Source organism: Engystomops pustulosus, chromosome 3 (genome assembly GCF_040894005.1).
Source record: "Engystomops pustulosus chromosome 3, aEngPut4.maternal, whole genome shotgun sequence".
Classification (NCBI taxonomy): domain Eukaryota; kingdom Metazoa; phylum Chordata; class Amphibia; order Anura; family Leptodactylidae; genus Engystomops; species Engystomops pustulosus.
Genome location: NC_092413.1, coordinates 87,930,348 through 87,943,092, shown reverse-complemented (window position 1 = coordinate 87,943,092; position 12,745 = coordinate 87,930,348). Strand labels below are relative to the sequence as shown.

At 45.5% G+C, this 12,745-nt stretch overlaps 1 protein-coding gene across 5 annotated transcripts in view; it reads left to right on the top strand.

Annotated features, from left to right (window-relative positions):
• The window catches only part of SASH1 (SAM and SH3 domain containing 1), a 568,005-nt gene that overhangs the window by 389,687 nt on the left and 165,573 nt on the right, over positions 1–12,745 (top strand). The window lies entirely within an intron of this gene.

Sequence of the window (12,745 nt, the reverse complement as noted above, 5' to 3'; positions counted from 1 at the left end):
TGTTTAACCCTATAGGCACCACAGTCATATTTGTCTATAGGGCTTCTGTATTTGTCACTGTGCATGCCAGGCTATGCATGTAATACAATCATGTAATACAATGCCAAACATCAATTTAAAAAAAAGTTCCCTAAATGCCAAACAAATGAACAAACTCCTAGACATCTAAAAAGTGAAAATCACCACCACACAAACAGTAAATATAAGTTATCACCACATCTGTAACAACCCGTAAACTAGACTAAAATAATTTCTAAGCCTGCACAGTGAACACTACAAAAAATATGCCAATAATTAGGATTTTAGCACATCCAATCAAACCAAAAAGGCAATAAAAAGTGATTAAAAAGTCACATTAAACCCATAATAATAAAAAAGTACAACTCATCAAGCAAAAAATAAGCAATAATACAGCTCAATGAATAAAAAACTCTAAATGTTACACCTCCTAGAACAGGGTGATGCAAAAACAATTGATTTATGCACTACAAATGCGTTTTTATTACTTATTATTCAAACATAAATAAGCTATAGTAAGCAACAAAACACATTGAGCATGCCGCTCACTCACGTGGACCTTGAAGAGCCGCATTTATAAATAATATAAATGGATGTCCAAATCAGCAGGTAGTTCCTGCACCTGGATACGCATTTTCGTCAAAAGCATAACTTTTCCTAATAGAAATGTATTGTTTTTGCATATGTTTATTATTAGAGATGAGCGAACATGCTCGTCCGAGCTTGATGCTCGGTCGAGCATTAGGGTACTCGAAACTGCTCGTTGCTCGGACGAATACTTCGCCCGCTCGAGAAAATGGCAGCTCCCGCCGTTTTGCTTTTTGGCGGCCAGAAACAGAGCCAATCACAAGCCAGGAGACTCTGCACTCCACCCAGCATGACGTGGTACCCTTACACGTCGATAGCAGTGGTTGGCTGGCCAGATCAGGTGACCCTGGGATAGACTAGCCGCTGCCCGCGCTGCTCGGATCATTCTGTGTCTGGATGCCGCTAGGGAGAGAGCTGCTGCTGGTCAGGGAAAGCGTTAGGGTGTTCTATTAGCTTACTGTTAGGCAGGAGTGATTCTCAAAGAACCCAACAGCCCTTCTTAGGGCTACAATAACGTTCTACTTTTTTTATTTTAATTTGCATCTAGTACCATTTTGTGAGGAATTAGCAGGGGGACTTGCTACCGTTGTGTTTAGCTCTTAGTGGCACACATATCCATAGCAAAGACCGAAGTGGGAAAATTTAGTAGGGGTTGGATTTCAATTAGGCACTAACTCAGTGTCATCTCATCTGGCATAGTAGTGTGCTTTGATACTTGGCGAGAAAATAGCCATAGGAGAATACAAAGAGCTTACTTACGCATACAGTAGCGTTCTATATATTTGATTTCTGGTTGATCTGCTGGTGGCTGTACTTTCTGCAGTGCATGTACTAGCCAATTCTGAGCAATTTGTAGTGAGACTTGCGACCGCTGTGTTCTGCGCTTAGTGACGCACATATCCATAGCAAAGACCGAAGTGGGAAAATTTAGTAGGGGTTGGATTTCAATTAGGCACTAACTCAGTGTCATCTCATCTGGCATAGTAGTGTGCTTTGATACTTGGCTAGAAAATAGCCATAGGAGAATACAAAGAGCTTACTTACGCATACAGTAGCGTTCTATATATTTGATTTCTGGTTGATCTGCTGGTGGCTGTACTTTCTGCAGTGCATGTACTAGCCAATTCTGAGCAATTTGTAGTGAGACTTGCGACCGCTGTGTTCTGCGCTTAGTGACGCACATATCCATAGCAAAGACCGAAGTGGGAAAATTTAGTAGGGGTTGGATTTCAATTAGGCACTAACTCAGTGTCATCTCATCTGGCATAGTAGTGTGCTTTGATACTTGGCTAGAAAATAGCCATAGGAGAATACAAAGAGCTTACTTACGCATACAGTAGCGTTCTATATATTTGATTTCTGGTTGATCTGCTGGTGGCTGTACTTTCTGCAGTGCATGTACTAGCCAATTCTGAGCAATTTGTAGTGAGACTTGCGACCGCTGTGTTCTGCGCTTAGTGACGCACATATCCATAGCAAAGACCGAAGTGGGAAAATTTAGTAGGGGTTGGATTTCAATTAGGCACTAACTCAGTGTCATCTCATCTGGCATAGTAGTGTGCTTTGATACTTGGCTAGAAAATAGCCATAGGAGAATACAAAGAGCTTACTTACGCATACAGTAGCGTTCTATATATTTGATTTCTGGTTGATCTGCTGGTGGCTGTACTTTCTGCAGTGCATGTACTAGCCAATTCTGAGCAATTTGTAGTGAGACTTGCGACCGCTGTGTTCTGCGCTTAGTGACGCACATATCCATAGCAAAGACCGAAGTGGGAAAATTTAGTAGGGGTTGGATTTCAATTAGGCACTAACTCAGTGTCATCTCATCTGGCATAGTAGTGTGCTTTGATACTTGGCTAGAAAATAGCCATAGCAATAGGATAGCATTGTTTGGTTTTAAAAACTCAAAAAAAAACAAAAAACACAAAAAAAAAAAAAAACACAAAAAAAAACAAAAAAAAGTAAAAAAAAAAATAAAGTTATAACTCTCATTTTAAAAATGTTTAACCCGAGGGCTAGGGGTAGAGGACGAGGGCGGGGACGTGGGCGTCCAACTACTGCAGGGGTCAGAGGCCGTGGTCCTGGGCGGGGTGAGACACCACCTGCTGATGAGGGAGCAGGGGAACGCCGCAGAGCTACACTCCCTAGGTTCATGTCTGAAGTTACTGGGACTCGTGGTAGAGCACTGTTGAGGCCAGAACAGTGCGAACAGGTGATGTCGTGGATTGCTGACAATGCTTCGAGCAATTTGTTCACCACCAGTCAGTCTTCCACGCAGTCCACCCATGTCACCGAAATCGCCACTCCTCCAGCTCCTGCACCTCAGCCTCCTCCCCCCCAGTCTGCCCCCTCCCAGGAAAATTTGGCATTTGAACCGGCATACTCTGAGGAACTGTTTTCTGGACCCTTCCCACAGTCACAAACCACTTGTCCGGTTGCTGCTGAGCAATTTTCCGATGCCCAGGTTTTCCAACAGTCACAGTCTGTGGGTGATGATGACCTTCTTGACGTAGTGGAAGTGTGTAAAGAGGTGTCCGACGATGAGGAGACACGGTTGTCAGACAGTGGGGAAGTTGTTGTCAGGGCAGGAAGTCCGAGGGGGGAGCAGACTGAGGGATCGGAGGATGATGAGGTGACAGACCCAAGCTGGGTTGAGAGGCCGGGTGAACACAGTGCTTCTGAGACGGAGGAGAGTCCTCGACCAGAACAGGTTGGAAGAGGCAGTGGTGGGGCCAGACGGAGAGGCAGGGCCAGAGCTGGTGCATCAGCGCCAAATGTGTCAACTAGTGAAGCTCCCGTGGCGAGGGCTCCTGCGGCGAGGGCTAGATCTTCAGAAGTCTGGAGGTTCTTTAAGGAAACACCGGATGACCGACGGACTGTGGTGTGCAACATTTGCCAAACCAGGCTCAGCAGGGGTTCCACCACTACTAGCTTAACTACCACCAGTATGCGCAGGCATATGAATGCTAAACACCCCACTCAGTGGCAACAAGCCCGTTCACCTCCGGCCGTGCACACCACTGCTCCTTCCCCTGTGTCAGCTGCTAGTCAGCCCCCTGCCCAGGACCCTGCCACAAAAACCCCATCGTCGCCTCCACGATCCTCCACAGCATCCACCAGCGTTCAGCTCTCCATACCCCAGACGCTGGAGCGGAAACGCAAATATAGTGCAACCCACCCGCACGCCCAAGCCCTTAATGTGCACATCTCCAGATTGCTAAGCCTGGAGATGCTGCCCTATAGGCTAGTAGAGACCGAGGCCTTTCGCAACCTCATGGCGGCGGCCGCCCCTCGGTATTCGGTCCCCAGCCGCCACTACTTTTCCCGATGTGCCGTCCCAGCCCTGCACCAGCACGTGTCAGACAACATCATCCGTGCCCTGACCAACGCCGTTTCTGACAAGGTCCACCTGACCACGGACACGTGGACGAGTGCTGCCGGGCAGGGCCACTATATATCGCTGACGGCACATTGGGTTAACTTGGTGGAGGCTGGGACCGAGTCTGACACTGGGGCTGCTCATATACTGCCGACGCCGAGGATTGCGGGGCCTACCTCGGTCCAGGTGTTTCAGGCCTACTATGCCTCCTCCTCCTCCCACCCCTCCTCCACCTCCTCCTCCGAACTACCATCCGTGGGCACGGCGCCATCAGTCGGTAGCTCTAGGCACAGCAGCAGTGCCGTCGCTAAGCGACAGCAGGCGGTGCTCAAACTGCTGAGCCTAGGCGACAAAAGGCACACCGCCCAAGAGCTATTACAGGGCATCACGGCGCAGACTGATCTGTGGCTGGCACCGCTGAACCTCAAGCCGGGAATGGTTGTGTGTGACAACGGCCGTAACCTGGTGGCGGCTCTGCAACTCGGCAGACTGACACATGTGCCATGCCTGGCCCATGTGTTAAATCTGATAGTTCAGCGTTTCCTCAAGACATACCCCAATCTGTCTGATTTGCTCACGAAGGTGCGCCGCATCTGTGCGCATTTCAGGAAGTCCAGCCCAGATGCTGCCACTCTCAGGGCAGCGCAGCGCCGCCTCCAACTGCCCGCTCACCGACTGTTGTGCGACGTGCCCACGAGGTGGAATTCAACACTGACCATGTTATCCAGAGTTTACCAGCAGCGCAGAGCGATTGTAGACTGCCAGATGTCAACTTCCACCAGAACTGGTAGTCAGGTCAGTCAGCTTCCTCAAGTCTACAATGAGGAGTGGACGTGGATGTCTGATATCTGTCAGGTGCTGAGTAACTTTGAGGAGTCAACACAGATGGTCAGTGGCGATGCCGCCATCATCAGCCTCACCATCCCGCTGCTTGGCCTGTTGAAAAACTCTCTGGTCAGCATGAAGTCGGAAGCTTTGCGCTCGTCACAAGAGACAGGGGAAGAATATTCCCTTGTTGATAGCCAAAGCACCCTCAGGTCTGTTTCTCAGCGCATATCGGAGGAGGTGGAGGTGGAGGAGGATGAGGAGGAAGAGGAGGAGAATGTTGGTGAGACACAAGAGGGGACCATTGTTGAGTCCTTTACTGTTCAGCGTGTATGGGCAGAAGAAGAGGAGTTGGAGGAGTTGGAGGAGGAGGAAATGGACAGTCAGGCCAGTGAGGGGAGTGAATTCTTACGCGTTGGTACTCTGGCGCATATGGCAGATTTCATGCTAGGCTGCCTATCCCGTGACCCTCGCGTTCAAAGAATTTATTCCAGCACCGATTACTGGGTGTTCACTCTCCTGGACCCACGGTACAAGCAAAATCTTTCCACTCTCATCCCTGCAGAGGAAAGGAGTGTGAGAATGCATGAATACCAGCAGGCCCTGGTGCACAAGCTGAAACAGTATTTCCCTTCTGACAGCGCTAGCGGCAGAGTGCGTAGTTCTGCGGGACAAGTAGCGAGGGAGAGTAGGCGAGCAGGCAGCTTGTCCAGCACTGGCAAGGGTACGCTTTACAAGGCTTTTGCCAGCTTTATGTCACCCCAGCAAGACACTGTCACCTGTCCCCAGTCTCGGCAGAGTAGGGCTGATCTTTACAGAAAGATGGTGAGGGAGTACGTAGCTGACCATACCATCGTCCTAAATGATCACACAGCTCCCTACAACTACTGGGTTTCAAAGCTGGACATGTGGCACGAACTGGCGCTGTACGCCTTGGAGGTTCTTGCCTGCCCTGCCGCTAGCGTCTTGTCCGAGCGGGTTTTCAGTGCAGCTGGTGGCATCATCACCGATAAGCGTACACGCCTGTCGACTGACAGCGCTGACAGGCTGACGCTTATTAAAATGAATAAAGGCTGGATTTCTCAGAATTTCCAATCTCCACCAGGTGAAGGAAGCTCAACCTGAATAATTGATCCACTCCTCCTCCTCATTTTCCTCCTTCTCCTCCTCTTTGTACAGTAAAGCAGAGGAAAATGGCTATTTTTTGACAGGGCCCACTGGCTCTTGCTATAGTACTTCATGCATTTAATTTTTCTGGAGGGCCACCTACCCGGTCCTCTGTTTGAAACAATTTTTGTGAGTGCCACATACAGGCACTCAATCTATTCCATTTTACTGCAGGGCCACCTACCTGCTCCTCTGGTTTGAAACATTTTTGTGACTGCCACATACAGGCACTCAATCTATTCCATTTTACTGGAGGGCCACCTACCTGCTCCTCTGGTTTGAAAAATTTTTGGGACTGCCACATACAGGCACTCAATCTATTCCATTTTACTGCAGGGCCACCTACCTGCTCCTCTGGTTTGAAACATTTTTGGGACTGCCACATACAGGCACTCAATCTATTCCATTTTACTGGAGGGCCACCTACCTGCTCCTCTGGTTTGAAAAATGTTTGGGACTGCCACATACAGGCACTATCCAAATTAAATTGTCTCCATAGCAGCCTCCACACGTTGTCTCCATTGCTACCTCCAAAAGTCGTCCATATAGCTGCCTCCATACATCGTCCCTTTATCAAACGAGGTGTGTCAGGCAGAAATTTGGGTTGTTTTCATGGATTCCACATCAAAGTTGTTAACTTTGTCGCCACCCTGCTGTGTTATCCACAAAATATACTGGCAAACTTTTACCATTTAGGGATATTATTTCAGCGCTTCTTGCGCATCTGTTTACATTCCCCTCACCCGGCATATCCTAAACTTATAAGAACGCTACTACACTTGATCTTATACAAAAGGTTCTTAGAAGTGCTGTTTGGGGAGTAGCCTAGAGACAGGGGCTTGAATTGGCGAAAGCTCGCCTGGCAGCGGAGCGCCAGCTCCATGCGCATCATGCGCTTCTTGCGCATCTGTTTACATTCCCCTCACCCGGCATATCCTAAACTTATAAGAACGCTACTACACTTGATCTTATACAAAAGGTTCTTAGAAGTGCTGTTTGGGGAGTAGCCTAGAGACAGGGGCTTGAATTGGCGAAAGCTCGCCTGGCAGCGGAGCGCCAGCTCCATGCGCATCATGCGCTTCTTGCGCATCTGTTTACATTCCCCTCACCCGCCATATCCCAAACTTATAAGAACGCTACTACACTTAACTTGGTGCAGGCTGGGACCGAGTCTGACCCTGGGGCTGGTCATATACTGCCGACGCAGAGAATTGCGGGGCCTACCTCGGTCCAGGTCTCAAAGGCCTACTATACCTCCTCCCACCCCTCCTCCACCTCCTCCTCCTCCGAATTACCATCCGTGGGCATGGCGCCATCAGTCGGTAGCTCTAGGCACAGCAGCAGTGCCGTCGCTAAGCGACAGCAGGCGGTGCTGAAACTGCTGAGCCTAGGCGATAAAAGGCACACCGCCCAAGAGCTATTACAGGGCATTCCACATCAAAGTTGTTAACTTTGTCGCCACCCTGCTGTGTAATCCACAAAATATACTTGCAAACTTTTACCATTTAGGGATATTATTTCAGCGCTTCTTGCGCATCTGTTTACATTCCCCTCACCCGCCATATCCTAAACTTATAAGAACGCTACTACACTTGATCTTATACAAAAGGTTCTTAGAAGTGCTGTTTGGGGAGTAGCCTAGAGACAGGGGCTTGGATTGGCAAAAGCTCGCCTGGCTGCAGAGCGCCAGCTCCATCCCAAGATCCAACTAACATAGTTGCAGCACCTTTAATCTACTACTAGTTCACTGCCTCCATAATAATAATAATAATAATCTTTATTTATATAGCGTCATCATATTCTGTAGCGCTTTACAAATCATAGGAAACAAATACAAATGTAATGTAACAGAGCACAACATTTGTATGGAACAACAGGAGTGAGGTCCCTGCTCGCCAGAGCTTACGGTTTATGAAGATGATGGGGTAACACGAGGTAAAAGAATATTTAATGGTCAAGCCATTCTTCTTAGGGAATAGAAAAAAATATAATAAATGGAATTGCTGTCGCTTGAACCACTCAGCCGTCATCTTATATACCAGGTCCAGGGTGAATGGGACTGCAGAGAAGTCTGGTGCCTGTTGGTTGCTGGATAACAGATGGGAGGACGACACAGGACGGGTTAGTAGAAGAGTTAAAACTTCATGCAGTTAATGAGTGTTATAGGCTTGCCTAAAGAAATGGGTTTTAAGAGCACGTTTGAAACTTTGGAGGTTAGGTATTAGTCTGATAGTCCAGGGCAGAGCATTCCATAGAATTGGTGCAGCTCTAGAGAAGTCTTGGAGACGCGAGTGGGAGGTCCGCACTAGGGTAGAGGTTAATCTAAGATCACTGGCGGATCTAAGAGCACGGGTTGGGCGATAGACTGAGATAAGAGAGGAGAGGTAGGGGGGTGCAGCATTATACAGAGCTTTATGGATGAGGGTTATTATTATTTTAAACTGTATTCAAAAGGAGACTGGCAGCCAGTGCAGCGACTGGGATGAACTGTAAGCATACATGGTCCCCTTATCAAACGAGCTGTGTCAGGCAGAATTTTGGGTTGTTTTCATGGCTTCCATGTTAACTTTGTCGCCACCCTGCTGTGTAATCCACAAAATATACTGGCAAACTTTTATCATGTACCGATATTATTTGAGCGCTTCTTGCTCACCTCCTTTGGTTCCTCTCTGACACCCATTGGTTTGAAGCCTGAGTCCAATTAGGGTATGTCGCCATGCCACTCTCTAGCCTGCTGCCGCTGCCTCTGCCTCTGCATGCCGTCCCCTATAGTGTCAGGGTCAATTATTGGATGTTTTACATGCTATCTAGCTTCATTCTATCACTCTGTCATGGCCATGCTGTTGCCCATAATTTCGGCATAATGGTGCGATTAAGCAGCCTCAGAGGCATCCATGCATGCTGCCCCTGCTGTTTCCTGTCCATTTCCGTGGTGTTTCCATCCTTTTCTGAGGTTCCCAGGTGTTTGGCCAAGCTTCCCTGTGCAGAGCCTTGGTCCCCTTGAAAAATGCTCGAGTCTCCCATTGACTTCAATGGGGTTCGTTATTCGAGACGAGCACTCGAGCATCGGGAAAAGTTCGTCTCGAATAACGAGTACCCGAGCATTTTAGTGTTCGCTCATCTCTATTTATTATGCATTATTACTCAAATGCACATCTATACATTTATTCATCAGCTCTTCAAATACTACTTTAACCAGGCATATTTCATAGATTTCAGCACTACTGAGCCCTACAAATTTTGCCTATGCAAAAAGTATCTGATAGGGCAGAAATTTCCAGTGCCATGTTCAGGAATTGTAAGAGTGGAAGCGACTTACCAAAAGAGAGCATGACCAAAATGTATTTGCAGTGTTGGACTGGGGTCCCTTGGGCCCACTCTATACTTCTCGGGTCCAGTATTGGCTTAGAGACTATGCCCGCCGAAGGGTCCTCTGTTTCTCTGGGGGGCAGTCCTGCGCTGTCTGTTGGACAGATTTATTAAGACTTATCCACGTCAACATCTGAAAAGAGTTTGTATGTTCTTTCCATGTTTGCGTGGGTTTCCTCCGGGTCCTCCGGTTTCCTCCCACACTCCAAAACATACTGGTAGGTTGATTAGATTGTGAGCCCCATGGAGACAGGGACTGATTTGGCAAGCTTTGTGCAGCACTGTGTAATCTGAGTGCGTTATATGAATAAAAGGAATTATTATTATCATTAAGCCAGAACATGGCAAAAATAACTACTTTTAAATCCTTGTTACCATTATTTAGGTGGGTGATGTTATTGTTATTATTATTATTAGTTCTTTTGCATTTAGATACTGAAAGGAACATTTGAGATCCATATTTTTAATGGCCAAAAATTACTTTAAGTATACCACATAAAATGCCTGTTGTAGAAATAGTCCAGTGTACAAATTGTAGTGGAGTGGAACTCCCTTTATTTTTGTAACCCTCTCCATAAATGAAGTCAGTCCCTGTAAAGCCTCAATTAAACATGCTTTTCACTATTGTACAATATAACATAATAGGAGAGGTTGCCAATCAATCCGGAATGTATACAATATCATTCAGAATTTGATTGTTCACTGAAAAACACAAGAAAACATTTCACTCCATTGTTTTAGAAATTAATTACAAATAACACTTATCTGTAAAAGTGCCAGTCATTTGTTGCTTTTGCCCTTGGCTCTTTCTATCTATAGCTGTGAATTAGAGCAGGTAAGAGGAAAGACAGATAATCATTGTTAACATCAAATGCAATGAATGCGCATGCTACCCCAAGGACATATTTTTATGCCAAGATTCTGGATAATGTATTTAATGAAGGTAATTAAAAAAAATATTAGAATATGTTGTTGGGTATTTTGGGATATAGAAAGGTAAAATATTTGTTTGAATCATTACTCACAACAAAACATGTTTAGGTATTTAGATGTCGTCATAGTAGTTCCTGCAGTGACATGCCCAGTCCTCTGCATTAGGCATTCTTAAAGGGGAATCAGTTTTCACCAAAATTAACTGCAGACAGTGCTAGCTATAGGCATATATATTTTTGTGTCCAGTAGCAGCAGGACTGTGAACGTGAACTTTTAATCTAGGTCTGCAGCTACTGCAAGTGTACAAGTGGCCCTGAAAAGCTTTCTGCTTAGCAATGAGCTGTTAAACAGCCCCTCCCCTCTGCTCCGAGTGACTGCTGTAATTATCCAGTCAAAATCCTGATACATCCCCTACTTATAGCAGTAGGGTTTGGGCTTTAAAGCAGCACAGTGCAGAGAAAGGCAATACAAACCTCATAGGATCTAAACTAACAACATCCTAGGGATATATGATGTATTTTTCTTATTGGAGTCACAGACCTTCCAGCCGTAATATTGGTGCAATATGCATATGTTTTACGATTGTTCAATATGTGCCCTATTCTGCAATATTATGCTCTTATAATAATAATACTTTATCACTTTTGGGAAATTTCTTGTTCCCTACATCTCAGAGTTAACATTACACAATAAAAATATAAAAGACGTAAAAATTATCTGGCTTCTACAAGATAAATAGCCATAAAATACAATAACAACACTGTCATATGAATTTGGGATATGGGATGGACCTCCACTACAAACCAGAGGAAGCAATGTGTCTTGAATAAATACACAAAACACTTTCTTTTATGTTTTTTTTTTTAATTTTTCTTTTATTTAAATCACAGGACTAAAATACTTAGAGGAGGAGTCAGGTGAAATGCTAGGGGACTAAACTGTGAGATCCACAGCTGCCTGACATTCATCACCCGGCCAGACAGCAATAAAGGGGCTACATGCTCTGGCTCGCCATTGTAGCAGAGCCAGCACACTTCTGTGCTTCATCACCGTGCACCCCTGGATGATATTACCATTAAGACATCCTTCAGGCTGGCCACTTCCTAAGCTCAGCCTATTTACCACCCTGAAGTTTAACATCCTCTATTAGTAAAAAGAGTGCATCTGAAACTTCCACTCGACACCTCCACCGCCAAGTCAAAGCTGTAACAGATAGCAAAACCTGCTATACTTTATTCCATAAAATTGCCTTTTTTATATAAATATATGTCACAATTCATATATTTCGTTTAATCAAAGCCATGAACATATACCTCAATAATATCCAGGCAACCATAAAATCTGTTCAACCTCTGACTCACAAAGAGTCATGCCCCCCCCCCCCCCCCAAGAAGGAAACCTGTAGGGAAGCCCCCTTCCTCTGCGCTTAGAACAATAATGCCAACTTTCTCTCATCATAATGCAGTTAAAACAATATTGCATGATACAACATACACAATGTCAGGATCTAACAAATAATGTACAATAAAGTTTACATAATTATATGTAAAATAATTAAACAATTGTAGAGTAGTAATGGAAAAGGGCGGGAGGGAGAGACATGTTTCTTTCTGGTCTTCTGGTGAGAGAAAGAGGAAGCAAGATATAGGACAGGAAGTGACATCTACTGCTGTGCCCCTCCCCTCTCACCTTACCACACTTGACATTACTTAATCTGTCCGCTAATAAGCCTGCACTACACACCACATACTTTGTCCCCTTAAAGCAGACCCACCCCTATTAACTACAACTACATAAAAATGCAGGAGTTGTAGGTCCCCCCATACCAAAGTCATGTCCCCCTTTGCTTATGGCTCTGGGGTTTTCTTTACTAAGCCACAATAGGACAACAAGCACACAACAAGTTCCCAACAAGACCTATGAATGCGGCTAGTTATAAGTAGAAGCCGCTTCACAGTGGTAGTGGCAGTCAAAAAACAAAAATTTAGTATTACACCTACACGCCCCGACATGTTCGTAAAGATGCCAGTCAACTGCACCATGAAGCCAACATGATGATCAACAGTCTATTAATAAAAATCTAGTACAATTGGATCAGCTGCATTTCTCAGTATCCTAAAATTTACCCTACAAAATACATAGACCCTGATTTTCATCCAAATTGATCCGGTAAAAGGACATTCTAATAATAGGAAAATTAGCATCAGCTATTCGTTTTGAGCCAGAATCTATGTATTGCAAATCACTAGACACAAGACCTATTATCCACCTCTAATTCTATGTTGGGCTCGATCAAAAGATAGTAAAGCTCTAGTATGAAATGCACCGCTAAATGTCAGCATAGACTTTAGATCTATAAAACACAATACTCTTTGTCCCACAGACTAATAGCAGAAAGAATTGGTGGGAAACCGCTACTAAACATCCCACTGTAATTTAAGTCCCCATGCTCTTCCTAATGAA